This window comes from Prionailurus viverrinus, chromosome D4, assembly GCF_022837055.1.
Source record: "Prionailurus viverrinus isolate Anna chromosome D4, UM_Priviv_1.0, whole genome shotgun sequence".
NCBI lineage: Eukaryota > Metazoa > Chordata > Mammalia > Carnivora > Felidae > Prionailurus > Prionailurus viverrinus.
In genome coordinates this window covers 13,991,958-14,013,640 of record NC_062573.1, presented here as the reverse complement: position 1 = coordinate 14,013,640, position 21,683 = coordinate 13,991,958, and the positions used below count along the sequence as shown (strand labels likewise).

At 45.1% G+C, this 21,683-nt stretch overlaps 1 protein-coding gene across 25 annotated transcripts in view; it reads left to right on the top strand.

Annotated features, from left to right (window-relative positions):
* Positions 1-21,683, top strand: part of ZNF618 (zinc finger protein 618) — a 377,016-nt gene that overhangs the window by 50,425 nt on the left and 304,908 nt on the right. For 24 of the 25 annotated variants that reach the window (XM_047828947.1, XM_047828945.1, XM_047828943.1 and 21 more), the window contains one exon: positions 19,866-20,015. The gene's annotated coding sequence lies outside the window, so the exon portion shown is untranslated. Of the gene's footprint in view, positions 1-3,801; positions 3,952-19,865; positions 20,016-21,683 lie in introns of those variants that run through there. The other variant, XM_047828942.1, reaches the window with a different exon arrangement.

Below are 21,683 nucleotides of genomic sequence, written 5' to 3'. Positions count from 1 at the left end.
ACACCAATAATGAAGCAACAGAAAGAGAAATCAAGGAATCTATCCCATTTACAATTGCACCAAAAACCATGAAATACCGAGGAATAAATCTAACCAAAGAAGTGAAAAATGTATACACTGAAAACTATAGAAAGCTTATGAAAGAAATTGAAGACACAAAAAAATGGAAAAAATATTCCACGCTTCTGGTTAGGAAGAACAAATATTGTTAAATGTTAATACTACCCAAAGCAATCTACATATTTAATGCAATATCTATCAAAGTAACAGGAGCATTCTTCACAGAGCTAGAGCAAACAATCCTAAATTTGTATGGAACCAGAAAAGAGCCCGAATAGCCAAAGCAATCTTGAAAAAGAAAACCAAAACAGGAGGCATCACAATCCCGGACTTCAAGCTATACTACAAAGCTGTAATCATCAAGACAGTATGGTACTGGCACAGAAACAGACACTCAGATCAATGGAACAGAATAGAGAACCCAGAAATGGACCCACAAACGTATGGCCAACTAATCTTTGACAAAGCAGGAAAGAACATCCAATGGAATAAAGACAGTCTCTTCAGCAAGTGGTGCTGGGAAAACTAGACAGCCATATGCAGAAGAATGAACCTGGACCACTTTCTTACACCATACACAAGAAGAAACTCAAAATGGATGAAAGACCTAAATGTAAGACAGGAAGCCATCAAAATCCTCGAGGAGAAAGCAGGCAAAAACCTCTTTGACCTTGGCCGCAGCACCTTCTTACTCAACACGTCTCCAGAGGCAAGGGAAACAAAAGCAAAAATGAACTATTGGGACCTCATCAAAATAAAAAGCTTCTGCACAGCAAAGGAAACAATCAGCAAAACTAAAAGACAACCAATGGAATGGGAGAAGATATTTGCAAACAACATATCAGATAAAGGGTTAGTATCCAAAATCTATAGAGGACTTATCAAACTCAACACCCCAAAAATAAATAATCCAGTGAAGAAATGGGAAAAAGTCATGAATAGACACTTCTCCAAAGAAGACATCCAGATGGCCAACCGACACATGAAAAAATGCTCAACATCACTCATCATCAGGGAACTACGAATCAAAACCACAACGAGATACCTGTCAGAATGGCTAACATTAACAACTCAGGCAATAACAGATATTGGCAAGGATGTGGAGAAAGAGGATCTCTTTTGCACTACTGGTGGGAATGCAAGCTGGTGCAGCCTCTCTGGAAAACAGTATGGAGGTTCCTCAAAAAATTAAAAATAGAACTACCCTATGACCCAGCAATTGCACTAGTAGGCATTTATTCAAGGGATAGAGGTGTGCTGTTCCGAAGGGACACATAGACCCCAATGTTTATAGCAGCACTATCACCAATAGCCAAAGTATGGAAAGAGTCCAACTGTCCATCGATGGATGAATGGATAAAGAAGATGCGGTATATACGTATATATACCATATATATATATGGTATATACACATATATATCATCACATATGATGAAGTATTACTTGGCAATCAAAAAGAATGAAATCTTGCCATTTGCAACTATGTGGATGGAACTAAAGGGTATTATCCTAAGCGAAATTAGTCAGAGAAAGACAAATATATGACTTCACTCATATGAGGACTTTAAGACACAGAACAGATGAACACAAGGGAAAGGAAGCAAAAATTATATGAAAACAGGGAGGGGGACAAAACATAAGAGACTCTTAAATATAGAGAACAAACAGAGGGTTACTGGAGGGGGTGTGGGAGGGGCTTAAGGAATGGGTAAGGGACTTAAGGAATCTACTCCTGAAATTGTTGCACCATGTGCTAACTTGGATGTAAATTATAAAAAAATAAATAAGTTATTGGATTAAAAATTAATTAATAAAAAAAAAAAGAAATGAAGACCTGAAAAAAAATGCCATCACAACAATGTTCAGACTAGTGTTTGACCAACCATCTGGGTGCCATGGCCAAGTTGACACGTGAGATTAACCATCCCACTGGAGAACAGATTCTGAGTGGAAGAAGCTGATGCAGATGGTTTATAGGGGAGTGCTCTTGGAGACAAAGCGTTGGGGAATGAGGAAAATAGCACAAAGCAGAGAGAAAAGCTGAGCTGCAATGCAGTTGCAGCAGTGGCCTCAGCCCAAACCCCTGGATGGTCTGAAGCTGAGATGACTCTTGTTCCAGTTGAGTCAAGGCAAGGATGCTGGGCCTTCATCCCCGTGCAGAGACCCATCACTGGCTATGGGCTGTCCCTAGGGAGGGACATGTTCCCAGAGAGTCTATGTTGAGAACCATCCTCCACCAATTCTCCCTGTGCCCGGGGACAGGAGTGTCCCCAACCGGAAGGAGGAGGTTGAGTGGTGCAGCACAGTCCACTCTGTGGACAGTATCTCATTTTATCCCTCACAGAACCTTGTAAAGTGGGATCCATTATCCCCATTTTACAGATGAAGAAACTAAGGCCCACACCAGTGGGATAACTTGTTAAAGCTCACAGGGCTGGCAGGTAGATTCAAATCCAAGCCTGACAGGCTCTCAATGAGCCCAAGGTCTCCAGCACTCAGCCGCACGAGTTTCCCTATAACAGAGATTGTCACGTGTGGGGTTTATACACTCTCACTTGCAGGGTGAAGGGCTAAGGGACATATACAGCTTCTAAGAAAGAGGAAGCCAATAGGGGATTGGAAATGAGGGGACAGACCCTATAGCCTCATGTCAATACTTTTTGCCTTTCCTCTGTCTGTCCCTGGTGGGGAAAGTCTGATCTCTCTCCGCAGAGTACCTGGCTGGGGTCCACAGTACGGCAGTGGCTTTGTCCCATTGGGTCCACATGTAAGGTCTCTGCAGTGAGTCCTCCCTCCGGGCAGTTGGTATCCTACAGGAATTCCCCTGCAGGCCCAAGATGGCTTCCAAAGGAGCACCTTCTAGAGTTTTTCAAATAACTTGCTTTTAAGAGCTGCACAACTATTAGGATGGGGCAATAGGCGGGTCGAAGAGAATTGCTGGAGGCCGCTGCACATACCTACTGCGTGCCCAGCACTGCCCCGGTGGTTTTCACAGTTTTGGGCTGGGGACCCCATCCCGCCCACCCTGGCGCCATGATCTTAGGCTGGTTGTTTAATCTCCAGAGCCTCAGATTGCTCATCTCTCAAGTGGAGGGAATAATACCATTTCAAGAGACCCCTGTGAGCATTAGAGAGCATGTACATAAGATGCTTAGGATGGTCCCCGGCACGTGCTAAGTTCTTAACAAGGGCCAGCTTTCTTCCAGTCCCTGCCCTTTGGGAGCTTAAGTCCACATGCTGATTAATTTGACTAAAGTGGCACAGAGGGATAAGAACACCCTCAGAGATGAGCTGGTAAGCGGGTCCCGAGTTTCCCTGGCTTGCGTATATGGGGCACATGGTAGGGGGCCGAGCGGTTTGCAAGCCCAGCTCTCTGTCAGGCCAGGTGGGGAATGAGCCCCTCTGGGGCGTCTTGTCTGGTTGTTGGCATTTGACCTTCATAAAAGGCAACACAAAGGATTATTTTATTTATAAGCTGCATGGGAAGCATTTGCATCTTCTCAAGGAACCTGCTCTTCATGGAAACAGAAGTTTTGCGCCCGCGCGCACGCCCACGCCCGCGCGCACGCCCACACACGCGCACGCCCACACACGCGCACGCCCACACACGCGCACGCCCACACACGCGCACGCCCACACACGCATGCGCGCACGCTCACACACGCATGCGCGCACGCTCACACACGCACGCGCGGACACATGCGCCCGCGCGTGCGCACAAGGACACACACGCTTCAGAGGAAAGTCCAGGAAATGTGGACTAAGCCTTCCGTTTGCCAGGCGCTGTCCTAACACCTCACAGGCATTGGCTGCTTACTCCCCCAGCAGGTCCGTGGGGCAGAAACTGCTGTGAACCCTGGTTAATAGACGGGAAAACCGAGCACAGAGAGGGTAAGTAGTTTGCTCTGCCTCTCGCTGCTATTAAGTGGTGGAACCAAAGTGTAAACCCAGAATCTGGCTTTTCAGTCTCTAAACACTGTTGGCTGCCTCAGATCAAGGATTACAGGTGCCCACAGGAGGGGAGGTGGGGAGAGGCAGGAAGAGGCAGGGAGGGCTTCCCAGAGGAAGTGGCCCTGAAACAAAGCAGGCGACAGCTAAGGATGAGCATCTGCTCGACTCAGGCTGTGTGTGTGGAGTCGGTTGTGGGTGGGCAGAGAGAACCCACAGGGGAAGCATCTCGGTGCTAGTTCTGCAGGAGCAAAGCTGGGTTGTGGGACTTAAGTCCAAAGTGCAGTGGGCGCCATGGGGAAAGTGAGCCAACCCGCCCAGAAGGCCTGAGAAGCTAGTGGGGCATCCGAGCTGCCATTTCTGCCCCCCCCACCTCCTCCCCCCCCCTCCTCCCCCATCATGACTTGCTCCTGAGCCCTGAGAGCGGGGATGCCTTGTTCTTCCTTCTTGGCTCCCTCCCTGCTTCTGCGACTAACACGCTGACCCACATCATAAGCAATTGCATGGTCTGTTCCAGCCGCCTTGGCAGGGCCTGTTGGCTTTGTGACCGCCATCACTGAGTCTTACGCTTGGGCGGGCAGACAGGAAAGTCTCCCGGCCAGAGGGCTCTGTGCTCCCCGATCAAGTGAGCGTGTCTGGCCTTTTCCATAGAGGTTTCCTTGCAGCGTGGGCCTGGCTCTGGAGGCTTTCCATCATTGTTGCGGCTAGGCCAAGGGAGTGAATAAATCAGTTCTGGATCCTGACGATTGTCTCCTGATGAAGCAGCCGCATGGGCGTCACACACACCCACCCCCAGGGCTCTTCGTGGTTCCTGCCCCGCGGTCTGCAGACTGGCCACGAAGGTGGTGGCTTTTGAAGGAATGGGCAAGGTAACAGGTAAATGAAAGAAAGAAAGAAAGAAAGAAAGGAAGAAAGAAAAAAAGGGCACAAGCAAAGCAAACAAGGCCAGCTGTCGGTAGCTCGTTTATTCAATCCACAAATATTTCTTGCATCCTTGCTGAGGTCAAGCCATTTATAAGGAGGAAAGCCCACCAGCTTGGCTCTAAGGGGTGGCAAAATAAAGCCGGAGCTGTCCTGTGGGGACCAACCTCCTCTTGGATGCTCCCAGCTTCCTCCACTTCAGCTTGTGCAGAACTGACCTCGTCATGTTTTTCTTCTCTGGATTCCCTGTCCTCAACTGATGACGCCCCTGGAAACTCTACTGCCAAAGCCAAAAACACTGGGTGATATGCGTGACTTCCTGTCCCTCACTCCCTACATGTAGTCCATCAGCCCCTCCTGTGGAGCCGCCCCTCTGAACAGCGATCAAATCTGGCTTGATTTCTCTGCCTCCGTCATCGTAAGGACCCGTTAGCTCTGGCTTGGACCTCTACAGCAGCCTCCAAACTGCAACCTCTGCTTCACTTTTGCCTCCCTGCTGTCCTTTCTCTGTGCCTCGACCAGAGACATCTGTCTAAAGCTTCAAGCCGATCACTTCCAGGATAAAAATCCCTCATCGGTGGCTCCCCCACTGCTCTCAGAACAAAATATCCGAAGCCCTGCGTGATCTCCCCTGCCTGCTCCATCCCGCTAATTTCTGTCCGTTTTCTGGATGCCATCATAGCTTTCCTTCTGGAAACAGAAGCTTTCCTGACTCCCTACAGGAGAAGCCATTAGTCTTCCTGCCACCTCGCCCCCACCCTCTCCCCCACCATCGCCCCCTGCAGCTGTGACCCGGGTGAGTATTCCCCAAGGACATTACGCCACGGCCAGGCTTCCACTTCGAGGGCCTGCTGGGGCCCTCTGACTTTTTGGCCTCACTCTCCCATCCTTTGGAAGGACAATTCTGAGCCATTTTCTGAAGTTTCTCAGAGAGTCCCCTTGAATTGAGCCCTGGTTACCCCCACAGGTACCCACGCCAGTTCCACACCCTCAATGGCTTTCCCTTTTTCCTTGTCTGATGCCTTTGCTCCTGTGTCCTGGGATCATCAGCCAAATAAGCTCCCTGCTCCCAAGTCCTCGCTTTAGGCTCTGCCTTCAAGGGACCCAAACCAAGACACCCCTGCCCTCACTCAGACAGGGGTAGATGCCTTTCCATTCTTCTGTTGTTCAGGTACCTTCCATCTTGTATTATAATTGTGTCTACAAGCCCATCTCCCCCACGTCAGTGTGAGCTAGGAAAGAAGAGGTGCCAGGCTGTCACTTCCCAGCACTAAACACAGGCTATCTCAGCAGGTAAGAGGTGTTGTGGAACGAATGAACAAGAACCAGGGTGTTCATGATAAAAACACGCAAAAGGGAAAGAAGGGAACTTCATCAACATGACAAAGGGCAGTTGTGAAGAACCCACAACTGACCTCACACATAATGGGGAAGGACAGAAAGCTTTTCCCCTCCCATCAGGAGCAGGATGAGAATACCCAGGCTTGCTACTTAACATTCAACAGGTTCTGGCTGGGGCCATCGGGGCAATTTCTTAAATGAATTAAGAGGCATCCAGATAGGAAAGGAAGAAGGACAAGTATTTCTGTTCACAGATGACATGATCTTAGAGAGAAATTTTTAAAAATCAACAAAAAATTACTAGTGCGAAGAAATGCATTCAGCAGCATTACTGGATAGAAGATTAACATGCCAAAATCAGTTGTATTTCTATATGCTAGCAGTGAATAACCCAAAAAGAAAATTAAGAAAAAAATTCCATTTAAAATATCATCAAAAGGAATAAAATATTTAAAAGTGAATTTAACCAAAGGGGTGCAAAACTTGTACATTGGAAACTATAAAACATTGCTGAAAGAAAATTTAAAAGATAGGAATAAATGGAAAGACACCCCTGGGAATGCAAGCTGGTGCAGCCACTCTGGAAAACAGTATGGAGGTTCCTCAAAAAACTAAAAATAAAACTGCCCTACGACCCAGCAATTGCACTACTAGGTATTTATCCAAGGGATACAGGTGTGCTGTTTTGAAGGGACACCTGCACCCCCATGTTTATAGAAGCACTATCAACTATAGCCAAAGTATGGAAAGAGCCCAAATGTCCACTGATGGTTGGATGGACAAAGAAGATGTGGTATATCTATACAATGGAGTATTACTTGGCAATCAAAAAGAATGAAATCTTGCCATTTACAACTATGTGGATGGAACTGGAGGGTATTATGCTAAGTGAAATTAGTCAGTCAGAGAAGGACAAAAATCATATGACCTTACTCATATGAGGACTTTAAGAGACAAAACAGATGAACATAAGGGAAGGGAAACAAAAATAATATAAAAACAGGGAGGGGGACAAAACAGAAGAGACTCATAAATATGGAGAACAAACTGAGGGTTACAGGAGGGGTAGTGAGGGAGGGGATGGGCTAAATGGGTAAGGGGCACTAAGGAATCTACTCCTGAAACCATTGTTGCACTATATGCTAACTAATTGGGATGTAAATTTTAAAAAATAAAAAATAAAATTAAAAAAAAAGAAGCTATTACATTGGGGAAAAATAAAATGAAAAAAAACGGAAAGACACCCCTTGTTCATGGATTGGAAGATTTAATAGTGTTAAGGTGTCAATATTTCTTTTTTTAAAGTATTTTTTTAGTTTATTTTGTGAGAGAGAGAGCGCGCTCTTGCATGCGCAAGTCAGGGAGGAGGAGAGAGAGGGAGAGAGAGGTGTCCAAGCAGGCTCCACGCTGATAGTACAGAGCCCTACATGGGACTCAAACCCATGAACTGTGAGATCATTACCTGAGCTGAAATCAAGAGTCGGACGATTAACCATCTGAGCCACTCAGGCGCCCCTGTGTCAGTATTTCTTAAAATGATTTATTGATTCAATGCAATCCCTATCAAATTCCCAATGACCCTTTTTGCAAAAATGGAAAAGCTGATCCTCAAATTCATACAAAATTCCAAAAATTCCTGAATAGCCAAAACAATTTTGCCAAAGAACAAAATCATAAAACTCTCATTTCCCAGTATCAAAACTTATTCAAAGCTTCATAAATCTAAACAGTGTGTTGCCAGCAAAAGGATGCATATATAAACCAATGGAATAGAAGTGAGAGTCCAGAAATAAATGAATACATCTGTGGTCAGTTGATTTTGACAAGGATGCCAAGACCATGCAAAGAGGGAAAGAGGAGTCTTTTCAAAAAAAGATGCTGGGACAATTATTTGCAAAATGTACAAGAATCAAGTTAGATCCATTTTCATACCATATACAAAAATTAACTTAAGGGGCGCCTGGGTGGCGCAGTCAGCTAAGCGTCCGACATCAGCCAGGTCACCATCTCGCGGTCCATGAGTTCGAGCCCCGCGTCAGGCTCTGGGCTGATGGCTCGGAGCCTGGAGCCTGTTTCCGATTCTGTGTCTCCCTCTCTCTCTGCCCCTCCCCCGTTCATGCTCTGTCTCTCTCTGTCCCAAAAATAAATAAAAAACGTTGAAAAAAAAATTAACTTAAAATGGGCCAAAGACCTAAATGTAAAAGCTAAAACTATAACTCATACAAGAAAAACATAGATGTAAATCTCCATGACCTTGGATTTGGTAATGAATCTTAACTATGACGTCAAAAGCAGAAACAACAAAAGGAGAAAATAGGTAAGTTGGACCTTCGTCAAAATTAAAAGCTTTTGCATCAGAGGACACTATCAAGAAGGTGAAAAAACAAGTGGATTGGGAGACAATATTTACAAATCATATATCTGATGAGGACATTTTATCTAGAATATATCAGGAACTCTAAAAAGTCTAACCACAAAGAGACCCAATTAAAAAATGGGCAAAGGACATGAAGAGACATTTCTCCGTAGAAGATCTACAGATGGCCAACAAGTACGTGAAAAATGCTCAACATCATTAGTTATTAAGGGAATGCAAAACCACAAGGACAGACGACTTTACACTTGACCGAACAAGAATAATAATGATGATGGAACACGACAAGTGTTGGCGGTCATATAGAGAAATCAGAGCCCTTGCACAGAATCAGTGGAAATGTAAGATGGTGCAGCCTCTGTGAAAAATAGTTGAGCAGTTCCTCAACAAGTTGAACACAGAACTCCACATGACTCAGCAAGTCCCCTCCAAGGAATCTATCCAACAGAGTTGGAAAATGATAGTAAAACAAAAATGCGTACATGTGTTTGCTGCCAGCGGCACTGTGCACAATAGACACAAGGTGGAAACAGCCCAGATGTCTATCAAGTGGTGAATGGATAAATAAAATGTGGTAGAGCCACACGATGGACTATTACTCAGCCACGGAGGGAGTGATGTACTGGCACCTGCTATGACGTGGATGAACCTTGAAGACATGATGCTAAGTGAATGAAGCCAGACACAAAAGGTCACATATTGTATGATTTCACGAATATGAAATGTTGAGCACAGGCACGTCTGTAGAGACAGGAAGCAGACTAGTGGATGCCAAGGGTGAGGAAAGGGGAGTTGAGGCGATTGGGGGTGACTGTTTCATGGCTACACAGTTTCCCTGTGAGTGATGAAAATGTTTTGGAAGTACACAGTGGTAATGGTTGCACACCATGATGAATGTACTAAATGTTATTGAACGATACACTTTAAAATGGCGAATTTTATCTCAACCAAAACAAAACAGAAGTGGGGTGGATCCAGCTGTGGTGTCGGGCTGCGTGTCTTCTCATCCTGCCCCGCTCCCATGCACCCCTCTGTCCGGGCCTTTCATGTTTCCCACAGAGCAGTCACCCAGTCAGTGGGGGGTGGATGGGGAGCCACCGCGATCTTTGTCCCCCTGCGTCCTTTCCCGTGGGGGAACGGGCACTGCCTCTCCCTCTCCCCGAGAGTGCCCATCGGAATTTGGCCAGAACTGTTGCTTCAGGTAACAATCGCTTCTGCCAAAGGTGTGTGAATATTTATGACTGCTCAGATGCTTTATGTTTACCATGTCAGCAGCACTGTTTGCATTCGTGCTGATAATAAAAACTCAATTTATAATAAAAACAAGCATTTTGTTGCAGAATCGGGTTTTAAGGCTCCTATAAAGGCTTTGCAGAGATTTATTTTAGTCTAGTAAATGCCTTGCCCCAGGGTGAGACTTCAGAGCCTTCAAACAGTTCATTTTGAAGGATTTGGTTATTAGAAAACTTTTATAGTCTCTTTAATTTAATGGGAGAAGAATAACAAACAGAATGGCCTCCAACAACAGCGGAGGCTCCGTATCTGGAATGTCTTGCCATCCTAACTGGCAGAGTGGGACAAAACCATGGGAGTTGGAAGACTTGGATCCTGGGCTACTCAAAGGTTAAAAAAATTTTTAAGTTTTTATTTATTTCTTTTTCTTTTTTTAAAAAAATTTTTTTTACGTTTATTTTTTTATTTTTGAGAGACAGAGAGAGACAGAGTGTGAGCAGGGGAGGGGCAGAGAGAGAGAGGGAGACACAGAATCTGAAGCAGGCTCCAGGCTCTGAGCTGTCAGCACAGAGCCTGATGTGGGGCTCGATCATGACCTGAGCCAAAGTTGGACGCTCAGCCAACTGAGCCACCCAGGTGCCCCTATTTATTTATTTTGAGAGAAAGAAAGCATGAACAGGGGAGAGGCAGAGAGAGGAGAGAACAAGAATCCTAAGCAGACTCCTCACTGTCAGCACAGAGCCTGATGCGGGGCTTGAATTCACAAGCTGTGAGATCATGACCTGAGCTGAAGTGGGACACTTAACTGATGAGCCACCGACGCAAGGTAAATAACTTTAGACCAGTCCTTTCTCCTCGTTGGGCCTCAGTCTTCTCTTTTGAGCAATCTGGGGGTTGAAATTTTACATAATAAGAAACTTTGATCCCATAATCCCTCACTTAGGAATTTTTCTCGAAGGGAAAAAAAATTCAACAAAAGCAAGGGCGCCTGGGTGGCTCAGTCCGTTGAGCGTCTGACTTTTCTGCTCAGGTCATGATCTCACGATTCGTGAGTTCCAAGCCCCTCGTAGGGCTGTGTGCTGACAGCTTAGAGCCTGGAGCCTCTTCAGATTCTGTGTCTCCCTCTCTCTCTGCCCCTCCCCCGCTCATGCTCTATCTGTCCCTTTCTCTCAAAAATAAACATTAAAAAAATTAAAAAATAATTCAACCAAAGCAGGAAGTTATATGTCTAAAACTGTTCAACATGGTGTTATCTATAGAAACAAAAGGCAGAAGTGAAAAAAACAAAACCCCACAAATTGGAAGTAGCTGGAAAAATTACAGAACAGTTTATGACAGAAAACTGACATTGAAAATGGCGATCGCATGCATATAGCCCCTCCCAACACCACGACGACCAGGATGATGCTCATTAAAACAAGACAGTGGTTATTTCCTGATGATGGGATCAGAGTTGATTTTTGTTTTCTCCTTTATGCTCTTGTGTATTTTTTGACTTGTATAATGAACACGTATTACCTTTTATACTCAGAAAAAAACAAATGTCATTGAAATAGCAATTGATTTTATAAAGAACGGCAACAAAGGAGAAAATGCTTTAGTTGCGATATGAAATGAGAAGGATATAGAACGTGAAATGAATATTCAGGTTGCAAGTAGGTTGAAAACAGGAGCAGACCAAATCCCTGAAAACCACTTTGCCTCATTATCAGTATTTCTAATAGTCAGTTCCCTGAAAATTCACCCCTCTGCCTTTAGGTGTTTTGTCTCTATTCAATTATCATTGTCTTCTTCATTTTTTCACTTTTTGACATGGTATGTATTTGTTATCCAGTTGTCTGAGGGTCCTTCTGATGATTTCATACTTTAAAGAAGTATTTTAAACATTCGTACCCTCCCTTGGTTATGGGATTATTTCTATTCTTGTATGTATAATTTGTTCCTCTTTAATCTACTTTTGAATCATTTAGAGACTTGTTAGGCTGTTTGTTAAAAGTCCTTTCTTTAAAATTTAATGTTTCTAACCCGCTTTTCGGTGGTACCCAAGGGGGCACCTGGGTGGCTCAGTCGATTAAGCGTCCGACTTCAGCTCAGGTCATGATCTCACGGTTTTGTGAGTTTGAGCCCCGCATCAGACTCTGTGCTGACAGCTCAGAGCCTGGAGCCTGCTTCGGATTCTGTGTCTCCTTCTCTCTCTGCCCCTCCCCCACTTGTGCTCTGTCTCTGTCTCTCAAAAATAAATAAATGTAAAAGAAAAAAATAAAAAATAAATCAATGGTACCCAAGACAGTAAGTACGATCAGTTGTCAAATCTCCTCTGTCTTGATCCTTCACTAGAATTCCGTCACCAAAGTTATGGGGTCATGCACGACATGGATAAATGTCCTGAAAGGTAAAAATATCATTTATGAAATGCTGATGATTTATTTAATCAGTATAAAATGCTACAAAGATAGTAAGAAAGAATAAGATACTCAATGGATTTAACCCAGGGTCACATTGTAGATGAATTCATCTTAGGGAACTGACTGTAGGTGAATTGATTTAAAACCTGTGGAAATGTAAGGGAAATTGCAAAATAATAATATAATTAATAATAATAACAATGGTAACAATAATGCTGTACTAGGGTGGGGTTTTTGGGGGGTGTTTTTATTCAAAATTCTCTCTCTCTTTTTTAGAAGATTTTATTTTTAAGTAATCTCTACACCCAATGTGGGGCTCAAACTCACAACCCAAGATCATGAGTCACATGCTCTTTGTACTGAGCCAGCCAGGTGCCCCCCAAATTCCCTTTAACGTTACTGTTTTCCCTCTCTGTTTGTCTGAAAGAAAACATGTAAGCATCTTGTTTGAATTTTTCTTTCAGCAATATGTTTCCATTGAAAACGCCAAACACGAACTTTTAAGTTTTATGTTCACTTAAGCCATTTCTTATGTAGAAGGAGAGAGGTCAATTGTTACTCATCGTCCTTGCTACTTTCTTATTTATTTATTTATTGAAGTAGGCTCCACGCCCAGCATGGAGCCCAACGTGGGACTTGAACTCACGACCCTGAGATCAAGTGTCCCATGCTCCTTTTGATTTTGGCTCAGGCCATGATCTCACGGTCATGAGATTGAGCCCCTCATTGGGCTCAGCACAGAGCCTGGTTGGGATTCTCTCTCTCCCTATCTCTCTTCCCTTGTCTGCTCATGTCCCTCCCCCCCCCCCCTCAAAATAAATAAATAACCTTAAAAAAAAAGTTAGATGCTCAACTGACTGAGCCACCTATGTGCCCCAGTCTTTGCTACTTTCTAGTGAGAAGGCATCCTGGTCCCTGGAGAGTCGTTGGTAACTTGGCTGAGTGGGGTGACGGGTACGGGTAATAGGAGGGGCTGCAACAAAGCCCGACTGCCCTGCATGAGAAAGGAAAAGAGGCTTAAGAATACAGGAGTTGGGGGGCGCCTGGGTGGCTCAGTCGGTTGAGCGCCAGACTACTGCTCGGGTCATGATCTCACGATCTCCGAGTTCCTGAGTTTGAGAGCCACATCGGGTTGTCTGCTGTCAGCCTGTCAGCACAGAGCCCACTTCAGATCCTCTGTCCCCCTCTCTCTGCCCCATCCCTGCTTGCATTCTCTCTCTCAAAAACTAAAAACATTTAAAAAAAAAAAAAAGAAAGAGAGGGGCGCCTGGGTGGCTCAGTCAGTTGAGTGTCCGACTTCGGCTCAGGTCATGATCTCGCGGTTTGTGAGTTTGAGCCCCGCGTTGGACTCTGTGCTGACAGGTCAGAGCCTGGAGCCTGGTTCGGATTCTGTCTCCTGCTCTCTCTGCCCCTCCCCACTTGTGCTCTGTCTCTCTCTGTCTCTCAAAAATAAATAAATGTAAAAAAAAAATTTTTTTTTAATTAAAAAAAAAAAAAGAAGGAGTCAGGGAACTAGTGTCAGATGCTGAGAAAATTTAGTGGGAGGGAAAGCATCCAGGGAAGTAACGCTCCTTCCTGGTTTACCATGGTGCCAAAGAGGAAACTGGCCGGGGGTGTCTAATGGGGATTTGTTAAATTGTTTGTGCTATGCGTGCAGTGAGTGCTGTCTCTGTTTCTCCTACTGAATCACCAGCAGCGTCTACTTGGCTCGCAAATCCTTTGGAATGAGTGGAATTCTTAATGATAGACCCGGGTCTTACTTGAGATTGGCTCTGTGCAAACATCATAGCTTCCCATAAGAGCAGGCAACATGTGGTTACATCTGACCATTTCAGCCTCTGCCTGTGAATATGCCCAGAAAGAAAGACAGAGGGAAGACAGGGGGGAGAAAGAGAGAAAAGGAAGAAAGAAAGAATTGTGTGAGAACTTAATAGTGTTCATGCTAGTTTAAAACTGAAACCATTACATTTAATTATGCTAACATCTAACAACGGAGAAAGAAACAGAATTGGACTTCAAATAAACATTTCTGCAAAAAAGCAATATTGGTTGCGGAAGATTTGTCTCAAGTTAAGAGATGAAAGGTAGGAAAAACTTTAATCGGTCAGGATCATCGTTAGTTTCTTTTAATGAAATCTGATAGTCTCTGATGTTAATGTCAATTAACTCTGCTTATACTTATCTGATCCCCAGTTTTTGGATTTATTTACATCTTTAAAATTTTTTATTATTTTTCTTGGTTTCTTTCTTTTTTGTCCTGCCTTCTGTGCATCTGGTAAAGTTTCCTGTATAGCTTCCTCCTTTTTATCCCGGTTAATGAGGAAGCTTAGATTCTATTTATATTCCTGTAGCGGCTATCTTTAAATTAATGTGTAAATTTAATGAACTAATTACTCTAATACGATCTAAAGTTGCCCAGTGTGTCTGCTCATCTGTGGAACAAGTTGAGGATGTTGGCACACTTTGTCCACATTCATTAACCAATCTTCCTTGTTGCCATAAGGAACAAGGATGCCAACATCTTGCAATTGGTTAATGAAGTCTGGGGTGTTAGTTTCACTTCTGTCGAAATACAGGAAATGGCATGATGATTATTATGCAGTCAATAATTAAATTTTCTAGCATACTTTATCATTTCCTATGTTCATCATTTTCTTTGCATTCTCCTCTTCAATTTCACTTCTTGATGCACAGGTCCGTGGGTAGCAAATGGTACATCTGGGAAAAGCATCTGTGTTTTGCCCTCCCTCTGGGATGATGGCTCAGCCCAGGAGAGAAATCTAGGTTGGTGGCTATCATCAGTGCTGTGTGAGCGATGAGTCAGGGCAAATAAAGACAGCCTTTTAAGTGGGGCTTTCCAGGCCACCATCAAACAAGTGAAATAATGACACATTTCTGGAATTTGAAGGAGCTTCCACTCTGTTAGGCTCCTCTGATAGCCATCAGGGTGTTGGGTTTTCCTGCAATCATAGGCTGTTGACTTTCAGGTTTACTTACTATGGAGCTGGGTAGCATGAGACAGGAATAGGGCAAGTTAAAATGCCACAAATTACTTTCCTTACCAAAATTTAACTGCCTTTCTTTCTTTCTTTCTTTCTTTCTTTCTTTCTTTCTTTCTTTCTTTCTTTCTTTTGAGAGTTGGGGAGGGACAGAGAGAGAGAGAGGGAGAGAGAGAATCCCAAGCAGGCTCTGTGCTGTCAGAGCAGAGCTCAACCTGGGGCTCAGTCCCATGAACCACGAGATCATGTCCTGAGCTGAAATCGAGTTGGACACTTAACTGACTGAGCCACCGAGGTGCCCCTAGCCTTTTTTCTTAAAGAGATGTTCCTGAGATTGCTACAGACCTTTGATTAACTTCCAGAATTCTGAAAATTTGATTCTGACATTTCTTTCAGTTTTCTTGTTTTTATGAAACGCAAGAGAGTTTTTGGAAGTCCTTCCTTTGCCATTTTCACTGAGACCACTTGTTCATCTGTTTTTTGAATTTTGGTTTACAGGCTCATCTTAAGCAGGCGATCTCTTTTCTTTCCCTGCATTCTTCCCCATCTGGCAGTTATGTGACTATCTCTACCCAACCCCTGGGGGCCTTTAGTGCAGAGTGAACTCTTACATTAGCAGCCTGGGGCTCTAGCCCAGACATGACATTGGGCATATTGCAGATTTCACTTGAGTCAGCAGCTTGACTGAGGTCCTGTTGGAAGGCCCTGGTCTTCCTCTGTCTCCCTAAGCTTACAGTTTCATGCAACATGTAACCCCTGAGAGCTGTCAACAGACTTTGTCAGCTTCCTGTTAAGAGAGGTGGGTACCCCTTCAGGCCCCTCATGGGGAGCTGTGAGCCTGGATCTCTGCCCTACCTCCTGCTGGAGGCCTTGACTCCTGCCGTATCCTGGGATCCACATTCCCACCCGCTGTGCCTGCTTCCCAGCCTGGAGCCCTGGAGGTTCACCAATACTGCCCCCTCTCCCACTTCTCATTTCTTGTCTTCTTGTTTTTGAGCTGGACTTTGTCTTTTTAACTTTCTCTCTTCATATTTATTATTGCTGTGTGTTTGGAGCAAGAGGGCTGAGGGTGCAGGGGGGAGACGAGGCATAATGAACAATGTCATCTCAACTCTACATTGTGCGAGGTCTGCCATCATTTAAAATTGTAAACAATTTTTCAACCTGAGACAGTATCTATTGACTCTCCGCACTGACAGATGAGGAAATTAGCCTAAAAGGATTAAAAATGACAATACATATCTCTGGCATGCCAGCGCACTGGGGGCAGTACTCCTGAGTCTGTTTTTCTGACAAAACAAGGTTGCTGTTTCAAAATTGTATAAATATATCAAGCATCTATCTTGATTTCGCTTTCTAGGAAAACACAGAAATAAGGCACCAATCACCATAACAAGGAATTTTTTCCTTTCCTTTTGTCAAGCGTGTTTTATGAGGGTGAAGAAGTGGCTCTGTGGAGGATAGAAATAATTCCCAGAAAAACCATGATTCCATCCAATTATAATATTTTTAGGCAAATATATGAACCCAGGTGAAAAATTGTAATGCCCAGTTGGATAAAACTTCACTAACTAGGGGTGCCTGGGTGGCTCTGTCGGTTAAGCGTCTGACTTCAGCTCAGGTCATGATTTCGCAGTTTGTGGGTTCGAGCCCTGCGTCTGGCTCTGTGCTGACAGCTCAGAGCCTGGAGCCTGCTTCGGAGTCTGTGTCTCCCTCTCTCTCTGCCCCTCCCCCGCTTGTTCTCTCTCTCTCTCTCTCTCTCTCTCTCTCTCTCTCTCTCTCAAAAATAAAAACATTAAAAAAAAAAACCCACTTCACTAACTAGGAGTTTAAGGTTTAGGTCAGCTTGATCCAATTTGACCAAGTTGTATTCAATTTCTGTGGGCTTTGAGGGGATTCTGGAAGTGAAGAAATTACCATTCCAGCTCTTGGAGAGGGGGAGAGGAATTAAATACACTGTGGTCCACGCTGGCTTGACGAGCTTTAGAAAAGTTGTTTCTGGGTGATGCCTCCAATGACAGCTGAAGGTTTAAGAACAAACTTCTCCATCTTGTTGAAGGCCCAACAATGAGGAAACAATGAATGGCTTTATATGAAAATTTCCCATTGGCTTTTTATGGATCATCCCAGTGTTCTAGAAATGGAAATAATAATCATCAATTGGCTAGGGATATATCTCCGAAGGGTATAGAAATTCAGTTATTTCAATGTTGAGGTCTAGAAGGGTGACAGACATAGTTCTAGAGAAACCTCTTTATAACCAGCAGATGAAATCAGATTTCCTCTTTGGTCTGTAGGTTCTCTCTCGTTAAGGAGTGGATCTTGGAGAAGACTGTGGGATGTGTCTCCAGCAGTAGGTGGGCAATTCTGTCCTGGGGGTAAGGATGCCCCTAATGGAGGCTCTCTCCTCTAACTCCCTGCATATTGGGACAAGCATTGTCTTTATACTTTGCTTACAGGAGTGCCTGGGTGGCCCAGTTGGTTAAGCATCCGACTGTTGATTTCAGCTCAGGTCGTGATCTCACAGTTCATGAGATCAAGCCCCACATTGGGCTCTGTTTTGACATTGTGGAGCCTGCTTGGGATTCTCTCTCTCCCTCTCTCTCTGCTCCCTCACCGCCCCCATCTGTCTGTCTGTCCCTCTCTCCCTCTCTCTCTCTCTCTCTCTCTCAAAATAAATAAATAAACTTTTAAAATAAGAACTATTATAATTCATTTATAAGGTGAACTCACTTATCCAAACCCTTCCATGACTTCAGCACAAAGTTCAAATCTCTCCGTAAAAGACTGCTTGCTCTGGACCCTGCCAGCCTCTTTTGCCTTACCCCTGTCCACTCTTCTTCTACCCTGAACTTGGCCCCAGACATACCCAGCTTATTTGAAGGTCTGTGAATTCATTCAGCTTTCATGCCTGTGTCTATGCTGTGCCCTCTACCTGGAGATGCATCCCTGCCCTTCCCCCCTCCAGGAGGCCTTCCCTCATCTACCAGTGATAGGCAGCTAGTAATAGGATAATTTTGGCAGTGTATGGCCAGACCAAATAACGGTGGCTCACATAAGATGATACTTAATGGCTTTTTCACCTGAAAGTCCTGGTTGGTATGGAGCCTCTGCTTTACAAGTTGTCTGTGGTGCAGATTCCTTCTAGATTTTTCTGCATCTGGAAGACACGTCCTTTGTCCTCAAGCTGGCTTGCTGTGAGGGGAGCAGGAGGAGGAGCAGGAGGAAGAGCAGGGACAAACCCTCCAACGTGGAGAGGAGCAGAAAGGGCAGGTCTCCTCGCTTCAAGGGCGTGACCAAGAAGTCACACACATCACTTTCACTCATATCCCATTCCCTGGACCGACTCGCATGGTCACACCCAGCTGCAAGGGAGGCAGGGACATGTAGCTTCTGGGAAACCTCTATCGTTATGGGGGGAATGGGGAGGACGGAGATTGGGGCAATGGCTGGCTGTGGATGATGGCTATGAGAACAGAAAGACCAGCCAGAGTGGATGAAGGTGAATTTGACCATAAGGAAGTCCCATAGGAAATAAGGTGACATCAAAGATGGACACATGGGGGGGCGCCCGGGTGGCTCCGTCAGTTAAGCATCTGACTTTGGCTCAGACCATGATCTCATGGCTTGTGAGTTCGAGCCCCACATGAGGCTCTGTGCTGACAGCTCGGATTCTGTGGCACCTGTCTCTCTGCCCCCTCCCCTGCTGTCACTCTGTCTCTCTCCCTCCCAAAAATAAACATGAAAATTTTTATTTTTTTTATTTTTTTTAAACGTTTATTTATTTTTGAGACAGAGACAGAGCACGAACGGGGGAGGGGCAGAGAGAGAGGGAGACACAGAATCAGAAGCAGGCTCCAGGCTCTGAGCCGTCAGCCCCAGAGCCCAACGCAGGGCTTGAACTCATGGACTGTGAGATCGTGACCTGAGCCGAAGTCAGATGCTCAACTGACTGAGCCACCCAGGCGCCCTGAAAATTAAAAAAAAAATGGACACATGGGGGTGCCTGAGTGGCTCAGGTGGTTGGGCATTCGCCTTTGGCTCAGGTCGTGATCTTGCGATTTGTGAGTTCGAGCCCCACATTGGGCTTTCGGCTGGCAGCACAGAGCCTGCTTCAGATCTTCTGTTCCCCCCCCCCCCCCCCCGGTCCCTCCTTCATTCATTCTCTCTCTCTCTCTCTCTCTCTCTCTCTCTCTCAAAAAAAAAAAGATGGACACATGGCAAGGCATGAGGAAACAAGATAGGAGCCAGGTTACAATGAACTGGAGAATATTCCCGCGTCCATAGCTTTACTCCTGTAAGTCTTCCTGTCTGAATGCCCTGTCAGCTCTCATCTCTCCAGGCTCAGTTTATATGCGTGATCTCCTCATGGAATCCCCTACTGGTAATTTTAATCTTTCTCAGGTGTAAATAAAAAGCCTCCTCTCTGGGCTACTAACGGGACCACAATGACTGCAGTAATCTTTTACTGATGCCTATTAGAAGCAGGTACTTTATACAGCTCTCATTTTCTTCCCACAATGTCCTAAGTGGGCTTTTAGGGGTTCAATAAAAAACACTTCTCTCTTTCTCTTCCGAAATGAGGACCCCATGGAAAGAAGATCCAGGAGACTGGCGAATGGAGACCAGTGTGAGCTTTTTATCAATAAACTGGACAGCATGGCCTCCTATCTGTGGTCAGAGGTTTTACTGCGCTCTACTTTCCCGCCGTGGACCTGGGACAGCCCACCAGGGGTAAGTTTGGACTTCAGAGTCACCCACTTACTCAGCATTTCTGCCTTGCACTAGTGTGGTGCAGGGGGACAAAACCGGAAAACATCCCCCGGTCTCATAGCCTTTTAGTGAATTAGCTCCACCCACTGGGAACTGTGGTCCAGAGTCTGTTGCTCCTCCCCAGTAGCTCGGTCTTCCTCTGTGTGTGTGTGTGGGGGGGGGGGGGGGGTGTAGGGGGAGGCATGGGGGCAAGAGGTCAAAGCATTGCTCCCGTGGTGTCTGATCCCCGTGTCTGATGCAAGGTAAGAGGAATGAAGCTTTCACCATAACAATCCCTAAGGAGAGGAACTGTTTTGCCACATTAGAGACTCAGAAGCCAGCGCTGAGATAAGTACCATGACTTGCTAGCCCCACCTAGATATTAGGTGGCAGACGGTTTTGGAACCAAGTCTGTCCAGGTCCAAAATCTGGAGTTTAGTCACTAGCTCCAGTAGCTTGTAAGCTCTTCAAGGGAAACATTACGATAAAATATCTCCATATTCCCTGCAGTGCTAACAAAGTATTTATTGAAAGACGCATGGCAATTTGGTCTGAAGGCCTGGGTGTTTGGGCTCATGTTTATTGCTTCTTTGTCCTTGTCTGGTGTTCAGTCAGGTTTCTTTACTGGGACAGCTCATGGGGGAGCAGCGACCAGTGATGCTGCCCCGGGATGTTCTCGCCTCTTTTGCAGGATGTTTCTGTGCTGGATTTGATGGTGTGAGGCTCTTTGCTTATGGTTTTGGAATCTACGTTTTCCCTTGAGCCCCCCACTACCTACGAGGAGGGAAGGACAGGGTGGGGAAGAGACTCACCTAGCGGCACAGAGGGATTAAGGGCCATGAGCAGTTCAGGCTGGTGGTTGAGTTGGTAACCCTTCCAACTAATGTCCTTAAATAGTTGTCTAGCATCTATTTCACGAGGGCAAAGAGAGACTGGCTTTATATTAATAGAAATCGTACAGAAAGGGAAATTCAGTTACTAATTTGCCTCCTTAGGCAGAAGTGATATCCACATTCTGAGAACCGTCTGCCAAGTGTTCCCTGCTATCCTGTGGTTCTTCCACGCTTCAGTTTTCTTTTGCAATTTGCTGAACCGTACAACTTTTTGGCAGGTGGATTGAAGGGTTTTATATTTACATAATGAAATAAGCCACTAGTTTCCAGTAAAACAGCCCCAACTCCATGGAACAGACCTTTGCAGAATTTCAGGCCACCATGACCTGTTCCCTGCAGACGACGGTGCTTGGGAGGAACGCTTTATTTTTATTTTCCACTGGAGGGCGCTGTGTACCTTGGTGGAAGTAAAACCCTCTTCTAGCTCACCAATTTATTCTAGTGATCTTTTAGCTTCCCTCATGGATTTGTGCCCTGAGCACTCATCCAGCTGTCCATTCCTTAATCTGGCTTTTTCCAAAGTTTTACAGGGCAGCAGCGTCAGGGTTCAGATGAGACCCGCACTCAAGTCTGATCCCTACCGGGTTACTGCCCTGAGACTTATCTCCCCAATAAAAACACCAGGGCTTACCCCCAGCCTCCCCCCATATGTATGTGTCTACTACATGTCTCCACACTATCTGTGGTTTAATTTCTATGACTTTATGTCCTTTGCCTTTGAGAAAACACAAACGAGGCATCTCTCAAGCAGAACCTG